Source organism: Copadichromis virginalis, linkage group LG13 (assembly GCF_057382275.1).
Source record: "Copadichromis virginalis isolate Kocher_CV1m ecotype Utaka linkage group LG13, C_Virginalis_male_GT1.1, whole genome shotgun sequence".
NCBI classification, from domain to species: domain Eukaryota; kingdom Metazoa; phylum Chordata; class Actinopteri; order Cichliformes; family Cichlidae; genus Copadichromis; species Copadichromis virginalis.
Window position 1 is genome coordinate 10112332 of NC_140630.1, and position 14649 is coordinate 10126980.

General features: G+C 38.3%; 1 long non-coding RNA gene across 2 annotated transcripts in view; it reads right to left on the bottom strand.

The window, feature by feature from the left end:
• Window positions 1-14649, bottom strand: part of LOC146695231 (uncharacterized) — a 111783-nt gene that overhangs the window by 82490 nt on the left and 14644 nt on the right. For both annotated transcript variants that reach the window (XR_014923543.1, XR_014923542.1), the window contains exon 2: window positions 4511-4557. This is a non-coding gene — a long non-coding RNA (uncharacterized LOC146695231). The remainder of the gene's footprint in view (window positions 1-4510; window positions 4558-14649) is intronic.

The window sequence follows — 14649 nt, forward strand, 5'->3', positions numbered from 1 at the left end:
ATTTTCTGTTCTTCGGTTTCTACTTTAATTTTCTGGATGACACATAGCAGGTTCTCACTTCTTCTATAGCTGCTCTTATCTGTCAAAGGCAAACCTTTAAATAAATAATTGTAACCCTGTCAAGTAAGTTGAAAAAAAATATCTGCAGCTGTCCTTATGAAGTCCCTATGTATGCATCTCAAGGTGCTTTGATGTGTAACATTTTAAGCCCAACTGAAAACGCTTAAAACTCGTATTTTTAGTGGGTGAAGCTAAATTTGAGCTTATCCCTAACTGTACCTTTACCATTTTAATAATCACTGTGAGTGTCACTTAAGCTGCAGTAATTAAATCAACAAAATTCAAAAAAGAAGAAGATATGCTAAGTGCTTCACGGCTAATGTTCAGAGTGGGAATTTTCTGATAAAGTAAATTGTATCAGCACACATCCTTGTCTACTAAGTTAGACTTAGACAAAAAGACTTCAAAAACACTTCACAGCGTGCCGTAAAAAATGTAATCCCTCTATAAGATTCACCAAACTTTTTTCAAATGCATGTTATGAGCTGTCTAACCAAATCACAGGCTGAATTATGCTCTGAACGGATTAAGGACTGCATTTATTATACCACACTTCAGAGTTAGGGTGCACGTTCAGGAAAAAAAAACAGAGGTATGGAGAAAAAAAGTGATCTCAACCTTATCCCAACTATATTCTCCAAATAACCTGTCATATAATTAACTTTATATAAAAAGCTTACCGCTCTCAGCGCAGTCTGCTCTCACCATCTGTTACTATTTGTATTTTTTAAGTTAGGATTAGATTGTTGGTGGATGTCTAGAAATATTAAGCGCTAGCTGCGCAAGAGGCTGTTTCCACCAATAGAAATATGCAAGGCAGCTAATTAATTAATGTGAAGTGAACAATGTATTTCAGAGGACTCCTTCACATGACTGATGAACGGTTTAGATGGGTGTTTACCAAAGGATGAGGCATGAATGACAACTACCTTAAAAACAGTAAATTTTAAATGTATGGGAGTGGGAGTGTGTTTGGCGTTTCTCTACCCGGCAACAGAGAGCTGAGTCATCTCTGTCACAGCACTCCCACGCCTACCCACGCTGCACTGCTCTCAGTCTCTCTTGGCGGTGGAGATGCACGGCCACGGACACGATACCAAAACTAACTGCATCACTTCATTCTGGCCCACAGGTGACAAAAACATACATTTACCGTAAACGGGGGGAGCCTTGGCGGAACAGGGCTGGCATAGGTGGGTGTGAGTGCATTGTGTGTATGTGTCGTGTGTGAGTGAGTGTGCCATCTGACAATACATGGAAACTGATACCACTTATCAAACATTACGAAAAGTGCGTGGACCGAAAGGAGTGTTTGAAAGAGCAGAGAGCAAGAAAGAGAGTGAAAGAGTTGTGTTTCTATGTACATATTTTGACCTTAATTTCATACAGCCCAAAGTGCTTCATAAAGCATGATTAGTATTGCGCAGACCAAGCATGGCCTAACAGTTAGAACTTAATGAAGCTCAAGGTCAAATACATCATTCCAGTGTGAGTAGAGAAATGGCACTGCTGATGCATTTTTGGCATGTTAACAGTTTAAAAGGGATTTACATGTAAAAAGGGAAATCTTTCATCTTAAATGATGATTTAAGCCTAAACATGAGGCAGATGTAAGGCTTCCCAGAAGTCCACATTAACACACTCCCATAATATTTGTCTGATTAAATAACCCCATGTGACCTAACTACCTCCGGGCATTTTGTTTAGCTTGCACAGCTGTTCACTTTATCATGTTTTAATTAGTCGTTCGACTCCTGTTTTCAGCATGAATGTTTTTGTGCATAGGACATAAATGACAGGTTTGTAACTTCTTGAGCCCAAATTATACTTTCCATGTCCAATGAGCCACAAGGAACTGAACACTGGCAATAAATTCTCCAGCTGCATATCTCAGAGGTTTTGAGCCATGTCACGACATCCACAGGCTGTATACGCGAACAAGACTCAGCATATCTCCTGTGTTTCTGTCTCAGCATATTACTGGACAGAAACATAGAGCAACTGTCTGCATTTGTCCAAGTGACAACTTTGTACAAAAATACACATCTATGTAGTTAATAAGTTTAAAAAAAAGGCTTTTGTAGAACGTTATGTAAAATATTGACTTTGACACTATCACATCAATCATTGGTTAATGAAAAATGCAGTAAGAAACTTTAAGCTGAGCATTTTTGTTGTTGCTATTTTGTTATTTGTATGTGACAAAAGCAGTGAATCTGACTAAGAAACTGAGGGAAACTCATACTGAAGCGATCCATCGATTACAAGCGAAGCCCACCCTAAAGCATACTGTACTTTAACGTCCTTTGGACAAATGAAAGCCATCATTTACAAAATGAACATCATGTTGTCTCAATTACACCTTGGAATTAACAACTGAAACCCTAAACTCATAAGGCTAGTGTTTACTGGCATCATAGATTGAGGGAGCTGAGGGTTATCTTCCCGTTAAAATCTATTAAACTGGGCCTCTACTTGCAAAAGGAAGAGTTGCCCCTTGCTGATCATTGGAAACCATGAAAGTTTAAGGCACTTGCACACTGGCTTCACGTTCCAGAGCTGAAAGATTTTTAGCAAGCACAAAGCTAGAAATGCTCACTGTCCAGCTATCACGTTTTTCACGACATGCAAGACTGTGCCCGCAGCTACAATAATAAATGCAACTGGATAAAATGACCCTTTTTACTGATGCAGTTTGAGCCATTTTGTCTAAAACCTTCTTTATTTATTCAACTTTCATTGCAAAAATGCTCCTCCGTGTGAAAACATGATTTTAGGTGTCTTAGTGGGTTAGAACCATTAAGTTGGTGACTCAAACAAAGAAGTGGCTAAAAATATCACTGCTGCTAATAGATTTAATAGACAAAGTACAATATGAATCTCTACATTTTTATAGCCGACTTAATCTACACCAAAGAGCTGAGCTCCATTTGCTATACCTGCTAGATAAATAATTTAAACGTCACCTGTCACGAAAATGGCAAACTGGGGTAAAGGCTGTGTGGTGCAAAGTTGAATTAGATCATGAACAAATCTCTCACTTTTTTGGAAGCAATGTACCACACAGAGTACCAGCTAGAATCCCAGTAGCTAGTTCTCCAGTAGCTTACCCAGTTTAGTTTTATATTCGTCCATTTTTCTCACTCAAGAATTTAAATATGCAAGTTTCCATTTGTCACTGAATGCAGCATTAACATGAACTACAGCTGATATAGCTCGATTTTGTGATTTTGGTCAGATAAACAGATACAATTCAACATTTGGTGTGTATATGTTTGTTGTTTCTGTCACTGCAGATCAAACAGCAAAGCAATGCTCAGTTAGCGCTTGATGAAAATAACCTTCTAGTAATCTTCCAGCCTTTATTTACCAAGTGATAGTCTAATTACTTTTATTTATTTATTTACTTTTGCAATCTATGCCTCACTATATGTCTGGCACGTTATAATAACGCTGCAACCTGTGAGGCAATAAAGCCCTCACTTCTAGCTAGCCTACTCAAAAAGGCCTTTCTGTTCATTCAAAATGTGAATCTGGAGCGCAGCATAATGTTTGTGTTTTTGATTTTCCTCCTCATAAGCATGACTTTACACAGCTTACAGATCTTTGCGTCAGTGCAGGCTGTGAAACTCCCACTAACGTCACTAAAATACTCATTCTTGTACACAGACTGATCAAAGTGATTAACGTGCTCCTGATCTGGAACTCTTTGATCCCCTTGTTCCATCTGCAGACAGCTGCTTCAATATCACCAGGAGATATAATACCGCCACTTTCACTTTAGCCCTTTAGAGGTGCGGTCAGTGCGTCACACTATGATTAAATGACTAAGTTTAGAGTTATTGTACATGCCAAGTGCTGAATATAGCCAATATCTGCCACAACCTGTCCGACTGCCAACTAACTCAAAACATTTTTCTTCACAGTGCTATTTACCATCTCTTTCATTCTCCACTGTCCGATTGTTCATTACGTTTCCTATTTTTAACCCATCTCAGCAAAAGGCGAACCTGTGTTTTGCATGCTGTGCTATTTTGTGCTGTAGGAAAATATTGTGTGCTCTATTTTTAAAAAAGCAGCTTATTAACGTCTTTTTCTTTACTTAAGAGGGATAAAACGAACTCAAATGGCCCCGCAATCAAATTCACAAGGTTCCGAAACATTTGTAACATCTTCAGGCTAGTACCTGATTCCTTCCTGCTCTATAAGATTGTATTTTCTCTACTTTTATAAATACACAATGTGTGATCTTTCCTTTACTTTGATCTATTTTACCAAATGTCTTAAAGAAGCAAAGCTTTTCTACAACATCTGCAGAAATTACTACCGAGCGGCACACAGATTAAAATATGAAAGAAGAGAGTTTCCTAGAACTGTGTTTCTTCTAAGTCTGATAAACATCAGTCAGTGCTAAAAAACAAAGCTAAAGTCCAGCTTGAGGTTTACTTACCAGTTTGTCTCTCCTCATCCTCATCTTCATCAGAAAGTCAATGAGAACTAAAAGGGTAGAGAAAGAAAGAGAGAGAGGATAAAGAAGAAGGAATGTTTTAATCACTCTGAAGGAAGCCAGTTATCTTCCCACTCACATTGCTGAATATCCTAGTAAGGCAGACACACAGCACATGCACACTCTCTCATACACACACACACACACACACACACACATACACACAAAAATACACACTCAGAGATGTCTCCAAAGGTCAAGATGAATCAGGGGGAAGAGAGAAAAGGTGGTGGACAGAGACAGAAAGGGTGAGAGTAAAATAGAAAATAAAGATCCAGAATAGAAAAGAAGAATGAATAGAATGTAAAGAGCAAAGCAAATGACAGAGGGAGGAGAGCGCACAGAGAGACTGGAGAGAGAAAGAATGAAATGCATGGCTCGGCTGAGTCATCAGTAACCACCACTTCCTCCAACGCACAGAGCTCTACTAATGACTGGCCAACTTCTGAGTGCACACACACACACACACACACACACACACACACACACACACACACACACACACACACACTTAACCTGCCATCTATCTACTTTCCACTTCAAACTCTTTTCCTTTAAAGCAGGAAAAGAGTGTGTCTGTCCATCTTTGTGAGAACTAATTTAAATCAAAAACAAAAAACCACTGAAACTGAGGCTGTTTACGCTTGTCCTAACTCTGAGACAGCACACTGAGACAGACCTTCAGTGTGCTGTCCAAGGGTTCAGGTGGGGGTTAGGAATTTAGTTGTTATAATTGAAGTTTCTCCAATGTGCTTTGTAATTCCTTTTCTCACTGAGAGTCCTCACAAGCCTTAAAGTGCAAACATGTGTATGTGTATTTAGGAAAAAGCCTGAGAAGGCATGTCATGAGCCGACCCCACAGTGTGTGTCATGAGAAAATGGCACAACAACCAGACAGTTTTCCCTTTTCCCAGAATTCCCAGGGGCATGGTCTCTTAGCTTTCATGTGTTGGGGGAGTTGCTTTCCTTCACACCCACAAGCTAAAGGGCTGGAGAAACCAGGCTAAGTGCCTTGGTTAAAGAAATAGCTCAACAGTTGCATGTTTGAAGCTTATTGGTCTGATATCCACCAGTTCAAAACTAGGTCTATAACTTTTTTCATAAAAGAATGACATTTTTTAAATGAACTGACAGATTTGCTGGCAATAAAAGACAATCTTCCCAACTTCAGTAGATTGTACACCATTACTTGTTCTGACCAGCAGGCTTTACTACACAGGCTAGCTTTAAAGGTAGCACTAGACTGAGCACATGTTTAGTGTAGCTGAACTGTACTGAAAGTACTGTAGCAGGACAAAAGCCCACTGACAACTCTAAACCTCACTTATTAACCACAAAGAATCTTGCTGTGTTCTTAAGGAGAATTGTAAAAAAGTAACTAATTGGGTCTCTAGTAAACAAAGTTCTACCAAATTGTTCTACAAAGGAACAATTTCCTGATTACACTAGATAATTATCTTATGCACAACAGGTTGCCTAACATGCTATAATTTTTACTTTTGGTTTAGAACACCGTTAACCCTTTATAGGACACTAACTGAAATACTTGAAAATTCCAATTTTCAACCCTACACTTTTTTTAAACGTTTGTATTTCTAGAAAACTGGTCTACCGAGATTTTCCTAAACAACCATCTCTAGGATTTAGAGAGAAGTGTCTGAAAAGGAAAAAATATCCAGTTCCCACAGTTCTCTGAGCAAATATGTCTTGTTGATGTCAGAGGTCAGAGGAGAATGGCCAGACTGCTTTGAACTGACAGGAAGGCAACAGTAACTCAAATAACCACTCATTACAAAAGTATGCAGTATACAGCAACAGAAGACACCACCTGGTGCCACAACTGTCAGCTAAAAACAGAACACTGGGGGTACAATTTGCATGAAAGCATGGCTCCATTGTGCCTGTATCAGTGGTTTGGGCTGATGGCGATGGGGTAATGGTGTAGGGATATTTTACTGGCACACTTTGGCCTCTTTAGTACAAACTGAACATCATTAAATGCCACAACCAACATGAGTATTGCTGCTGAAAATGTCTGTTCCTTTATGATCACAGCATACCCATCTGTGGTTATGCTGCGATCATAAAGGGTATACCAATCATCTCAAACTGGTTTCCTGAGTATGATCATGAGTTCACTAGACTCAAATGGCCTCCACAGTCTCCAGATCTCATTCTGATAGAGCATATTTGGACTGTGGCAGAAAAGAAGATCTGCATCATGCATGTGAAGCTGAACAATCTGCAGAAACTGTGTGAGGGTATGAAGTCAATATGGATCTAAAATCTCAGATCAATGTCTCCAGCACCTTTTTAAATCTATGCCAGGAAGAATTAAGGTAATCCTGAAGGCAAAAAGTGATCAAATTCAGTAGTAGCAATGTGTAACTAATTAAGTGGCCGGTGAGTGTATGTAGTCACCAACAACCATATTTTTATGTCTTATAAACATGTAAAACTTGTTAACTTCAAAGTTATTTATAGGCTTTTTCTTCAGGTTCGACAAAGTGACAAGATTAGAGCATTTCTCAAAAATGTTTAATCCTTAAATGCCCAATTACCACTTGTGATTTAGGAAGTGTCTGCAAGTGCAGCATCAATGTACAAGCTATATATAATTGCACAAGTGAAACTCGGTAGATCTCTGAGGTCAAAACTGGGAATAAGACTGATGGTGAAAGTGCAACTTTAGGACAATAAGTCTGATGAACTGTAATGACCGATGAATCACAATAGCAATAACCTCAGAGGAAACAAACAAGGCTGGGCACAAGCTTTAAGCCACTTGGTGTGATTTCTTTTAAATCCTCCATCATTGCTTTTAAGGAAATGGCTTTATTTCACGTGAATGTGTTTTATTTATCAGAGCCCTTAAGCATTTGCATTTTTATCTTGACCAGCACTTTTGGTGACATTTAGAAACTTGTCACCTTGCCTGGCATTAATACATATTAACAGAGCATTAATACAACATATAAAGTGGGAAAAAATTACTGGATCATTCTGAAAGTGTATCACCCTATTGCTAATTCTTTGTTTTTTATATCCATACGCATCTACAGTAACTTTTCACCTGACATACTCCATTACAGTTTGCACTGACATTATGAATCAGTTTGCCTCTGGGGTTATTGTAATACAACCCCCCACGTCCAGCTCCATCTCCTATCCAGAGGAATTCATGGGAACTTTGAGCCAACTTCGTAAATACACGTTTCCTCCTCTGCAGTTCCCACACTTTTCCCAACACACTTACACACTTACACACACACACGCACACACACTCACACATACCCCTATTATATACCCATAGACAGAGACAAGTATAGACTTGGGCATGATGTCTCATGCAAATTGTGCATAGTCATACTGGCAGTAGCAGAAGATTACACCGGATGCTACTGTAGTTCAGGCTGGTTAATTACTGTATATTGCTGATGAACAGGATATGACAGTTTTGCAGCATTACCGCTACAATGCAGGCTCTATATGGTAATCTCTGGTAGAAGACCATTCGGCATGCATTAGCACATGCTTCAGTTACGGCAGTTTATTAAAAGGGAGATAGGAAACTTAGCTGCTCTGTGAAACTTGAATCGTTTTCTGTTTATTACAAATGAAGCAACAGAACCATATCGTCTCAGTACTCCCATTTCAATTGATGAGCGAAACGTGCTACAGTCGTAAGGCCTAAGACCATATAGCCATGTAGCATTTAGCTAAAAGCTAGGCTACATGTCAACTTCATCTTGTTAGTGCTTAATACAACAGTGCTGGTGTATGTACAATGCTAATAATCTTAAATTAAGACAGTGTGTGTAAAAGTGTATATCACGTCCAATTAGTGGGGAATAAAGCCACTGCAAGTGGGGTGTGAATGACCAGGGAAAATAAAAGAGTGAACGTAAACTGAAATAATATCATTTTTATGTGGAAAATAGACGAAGAAAAAAGAATATGCTTATGCTCGTGCTGCTCTGTGTTTAGATCTGTTTATTTTGTGTCCATACCTATAAATGTGGGGGCATGAACTGGTTTTTGAAGTTAGGCTTACTAGAAGAACAATAAAGTGTTAAAACCATGTTTATAGCGCTTTAAGGATTGGTCATCAAATAACATTTCAAATATATGAACTGGGAAAGCCGTAACCCGAGTAAGCACCCTACAGATTTCCCCAAATTGCCAACCCCTTGACTTTCTGCCATGCCACTGTAAATCACATTTACAAAGGCAGCTGAAGAAATGAGTCATGTGAGGTTAAATGGGCAGTGTGTGTCAGCATAAGTGGAAATCAGTCATCATTTTTGTGAGTTAAAGTAAAATAAGCCCACCAGTTGCTACCTGACTGGCTATTGTTTCATTTGAGAAGTCAGCAAAATACATAATGTAAGCTGTCCAAACAGAAACCATGTGGAGCCCAACAGAAAATCAAAGTATCACCTTTCTTATAATGACTTAGAGTTATACATGCTCTTATCATGACATGACTAGATTATTGTAATCCTTTCTATGTAGGTTTACCACAGTCATCACTTCGTTAGCTTCAGCTAGTAGAAAACGCTCTTTGACGTTTAACTGGGACGGGAAAACATGAACATATTACGCTAGTTTTAGCTGCACTCATTAGCTCCTTGCTAATTTTAGGATTAATATTAAGGTTTATTGATCGTTTCTCTTGATTGGCTTATTAATGAACACACTCCTGTAAGAGCCATGAGGTATGGTAATCAGCTGATCCTCAATATTCTAAGATCTAGACTTAAAAACCGAGGTGTCCGAGCTTTTTAAGTTGTTGCCCCGTGTCGTTGGAATACCTTACCATTTGATAATAGAACTGTTTCTATTTTTAAGTCTTTGCTCAAGACTCCATTCTGCCTCTGGCCTTTAATTCAAGCTAAGCTAAGCTAAGCTAAGCCTTGATATCGTATAGTTATCATTCTTGTCATTAATATTAATATCATTTTATACTGGCTGCCTGTGAAGCACTTTGGTCAGCCTTGGTAAAAGTGCTTTACAAATAAACTTGACCAAGAATTCAAGCCATTTCAAATTGCCAAGGCATTCTAGTATGAATAAAAGTAGATCAACTAATTGGGAACCACTCTTAAACCTTGCCATACCAAATAATCTCACAACCCAGAAGAAGCTGGGAAGCTATTACCCTGTAAAAATCTACAGACTCCTCTCAGTTAACAAAGACGTGCAATGAGCTATGACTTTCTAACAAACTCCAAATAATGTGATCATCATTAAACTTACAGAGAAAGACTTTCCCTACGTGCCAACTGTCTCTGGGGTAAAATTCACCCTGAAAATGGTGGATTTAAAAAAAAGAAATAACCAGGCAGTCAATATGAACAGCTGCCACAGATAAACATGCAAAGAAAACAAAAATCCACAGAAACTGAAACTTTATCTGCTTTATCAAGAAAGTTCAAGACGTCACAGTACAGCACACAAACACACGTACACAGAGAATAAGGATTAAAAATAAATTTTATATATATATATATATATATATATATATATATATATAAATTATAAATTTTATATATATACATATATATATATTTTTTTTTTTAAATTAGGTTGTTTTCAACAGTTTTAATAAAACAGTTACCAAGAAATTAGCTTAGGTGTTCCAAAACAGAAAAACAAGCCTGTTTACTTGACTGCCACGTAGCTCTGCTGAGTACATGCACAGAAATCAAGAGAGAAAGTAAGACGTTGAGAAATGCTGGCTCAGCAGAGTGCTCATTGTGGGAGGATTGTGGGAGATTGAGTCTATAGATGAGTCAAGGAGCCATTACACATATTATCAGAATGAATAGCATGGCAGTCTATCTTTAGTGTCCGTGTGGGAATCAAATATGTGTTGTACAGCTGGGATATGGCACTAAACATTCTACCATACCATAAAGACAATGGGAGTTTTTCACATTTCCTGCTACTCTTTGAATGTTATAGTTAAAAAAAAAAGCAAGTCTTTATGAATTATCACCTGAAGACATGTAGTATGGTACTGTCATCTTTGTCTACAGTTTATGTTGTAGCTGTGTACTGACACCTTTAACATTATTATACTTTGCTGATTTGGAGTAATTAGCAAACAAACTCTTCCAATCCACCAGTGAATAGGCCTGTTTTCCAGTACCTGAAAAGCTCCCAATCTCTGGCTTGATCAGTTGAAATGTCCCATGACTTTCCTAAACAAATCTGAGACAGTGAAATAGAACACAAATCCATCTTTTCCCATTTTCTTTCCTTTAAAAGGCACCAGTGTTGTGCCTTTCAAATAGCCCATAGTGAAATTTACAACCAAATTATGACCTATGCTGTTTATATGCTCAGATGGGCTTTTTGACTGCGTTGCTGTTGTAGTATTTCTGAATGTTCAAGGCATTTTATCTTCATTTTTATCAGTGGCTTGGTGGGCCTGAAATGCATGAAACCAGTATTGCAGATTGCATCTTGTGCAAACATGACTGTGTAACACCGTAATTTTCAGTTTTGATGGCTGTTGCATTACTTGCCTTCTCATAAATCTAAAGCAGGATGAAATCTTGATTGTTAGCGGTTTACTGACCAAGTGTTTAGTTGCTTTAACCCTATATGTATAAATATTTAGCTGCCTTAACCGTATAAGAACAATTAATTGATCTAAAAAAAAGGCAGGATGTCATTCTCTGTGTTCTCTTGACAGCAGTACATTAACTGTGTCACCAACTCCTATTTAAATGAAAGGTTGCTATCCTAACACATTTTTTAATCTAAAAAAACCTTAATAGTATATCTTAAATGTTAGTAAACAACCTTTAAACTGGTGCCACGCACTTATACTCCAGTTTTTTTCCACCTAGTCAGCTTTTTTAATGTTGCTAAAACAACCACTAACACAACAAACTGAAGTATGTTTGTATAAAGTATTTAAAAATTCACACGACAGCTTAACTTTAAGGAGTGCAGGTAGCATGTGAAAAAAAATCTGTTGAATATTGGGGATGCGTTTAATGCTCAGTGGTACGTGGAGCAATAACCAACAGTGAGACCTGCTCATGAGGCTGAAGATGAAGTTGGTGAAGTCAGATTTCTTCTGACTGGATGCTCCTGGCACTTGAGGTTTGAACCACAAGTTGGTGGTGCTTCTGTGCCAACAGCCAGAGCTGTGTGCGTGAGATGGCCAAATAAAAGATATCCACTTTCTGTGACATCACAGAGAGTAAAGAATAGAAAAAAAGGAGTGTTTAGAGCCTGAGCTTTGCACATACATTAATATTCATGTGGCTGTGTGTAATACGACCATCCACTACTGTAACAATGGCTTTCCTTAACAGAAAAACCTAATGGGATCCCTTTAATGGCACTTTCTATTTGACTTGGCCTTTAAGAGCCAATAAAAGTTGAAATGTTGTTGCACTTACTTAAACTATGTGAAAAAAAGATATTTGATCTCACCTTAGGATTTCTATCATGTTATCTCTCTGCCAATACTTTTCCATCTTGTCAAAAAAAACACTCCCTCCTCTGTCCTCTAAACCATGAATTTGCCATTATTGGTCGCTGCAGTGGCAGCGCTGACGTAAGTGGAACAATTTGTCTGGTAATGTTTTGCATGGAAACACTGTTAGGCAGAAGGACTCAGAGATTTTACAAGTGGGAATAATCCAGCACCCACACAGCCATTTACTGTATCTCACTTTTTCTGTTACTGTCACGCTGCGTTCATTTATCATAAGTATGAACAGAATCAAATAAACACTATGTATCAGTATGGTAGTCACTTGTTTTGTTTGTTTAAAATTCAGATTTTATGGGACTCCTTGGGTAAGGCATACCGATTCTTTTAGCTTTCACCATCACTACGAAATACAGTAAATCACTGTTACACCTACGCACATTAGTCACATGAAGTTAAACGTGCATTATGTCAAGTAGAAATCTTATCATATAAGGAAAAAAGCTTGCACATCACAGAACTCCAGTTTTAATGGATGGATTTATGGACGGATGGATTTATGGACGGATGGATTTATGGACGGATGTTCCTTGTGCAAGCAAAATACTTACTGCCAGACTGACTGCTAAAAGCGCAGCAACAATTCACTGTTGTAAGTGGACCAAACCTCCAGTATGACAATGATCTCAGCAATTTAAGAATATGTGAATTTAGCAACACAGACCCACGAGAGCCTCAAAAATGACCACCAAGACAAAAACATGTGATTGCCTTGGATTTATGTTTAATTTAAAATAATAAATAAATTAATTCCCTGTCTCCCTTTAATTTTCTCTCCTTATACAATTCCCACAATCTCACCCCCAGCCTTTGGTCTCATCTCCTGCTTATTCAGACTGGGCCAGTCCAGGGCTATGACTCAACCCCACTATTAGTTTCCAGGTGGTCTTAGATCCCATTGTGCTCCTGATTAGCATTCAAAGACATATGAACAGGCATAGAAGTGTTAGGAGGCACAATTCCCTCACAAACACTGCAGACTATTTGTCTGTAAGGGAGTCAATGTGGAGTCCCAATGTCTGCATCCTAAGATTTTGCATGTGATTGTGGGAAGTAATGTGCATATCCCTGGATGTTGTGTGTGTGTGTGTGTGTGTGTGTGTGTGTGTGTGTGTGTGTGTGTGTGTGTGTGTGTGTGTGTGTGTGTGTGTGTGTGTGTGTGTGTGTGTGTGGTCCAATGGATTGAGCATCTGTGGCAGTGAGACAAAGAATATGTGTCTGCTCTGAGTGAGACCACCAAGGCTATGTCTGTGTCTATATCACAGGTCCATTAGTGACTCAGTCCCATAAAAACTCATTTAAACACATTTATCTAATACTTGACATGTCCCAGACGTTTAACATTTGGCAGCTGATTAATGTATGTACTACTATAAACTTACAGATTTTATCAGTTTAGCAAGAAAAAAAATCATAAACAAATAACAATTACAAATTAGGTAAGTTATTTAGGAACTGGGACTTACCAAGTGTAACTCTTCAGTTAAAATTGTGGACAATTATTGGTTATTAAAGGTAGCCCATGTCAAAGGAAAGAAGCAAAAGACCACACTATAATGTTTCATCAACATCTGGCTATAGGCCTATTCACTTTCTGTTCTCACTCAAAGGTATGAGTACAAGCCATCCAGACAACACTGGAGGCGTCATCTACGTTCCATTTTCTGACTGGAAACAAATGAAAGCCAAAGTTTCCAGGTCACTCTGTGTCTGACTTTCACATTTGTCTCCAAAATAAGACTAAGACAGGCTGTGTCTCCAAATCACCGCCCAGTCAAACCAAAACATAAACTAAATCCAGACTCCTCCGCCTGCCACAGTGTGGAAAGTTATACGTAAACAGAAGCTGCTCCTTTATATAAAGTGATATCTTTCTAATTAATGGCAATTAAAACGTAATTTGTTTTGAAATGTTAAAATTAGATACAATAGCATGCATGTGAAGAAAATGTGCCACCTCTGATCTTAGACTACTTTACTGTATGCAATAGACACATGACAATGAAAACTAGTGACATGGAGTCAAAAATGGAAATGTTTTAAAGTACAGGTGTGGTCAGAATTGGTTCATTTTGGTGACCAATGATTTTTGTTATGTTTTCATCACTGAACGTCATTTTCGCCCTGATGAAAACAAGATGATAACGAAATCAAATTTAATGCACAAGGACAATAACGAGGATGAAATGTACTGACAATTTAATGTGTCAGATCCAATCAGACCCTAGATGCACACATATCAGCTGCCCCTGACAAACAGTATGGTGATGGGGTGGGAGGGCTTCAACCTGCTCCCAGTATCCCTGCATCTCGTGATGCGTTTTCACGTTTCAAATATCAACGCCTGGGACATACGCACACATTTTGGATTTGACGTAAAAAAAAAAAAAAACACTTTGAAAACTGCGTGGCACAACTTTCACCGTTAAAAACACAAACTTTTACAGAACAAACTTTTTTTAAACTAGATCTAAATTTGCTGTCAAAATTAACACTGTTAAGAAGATTAGACACACTTAGTCCAAAGTTACCATGACATGCACCCCCATGATGAATGTACTTATAA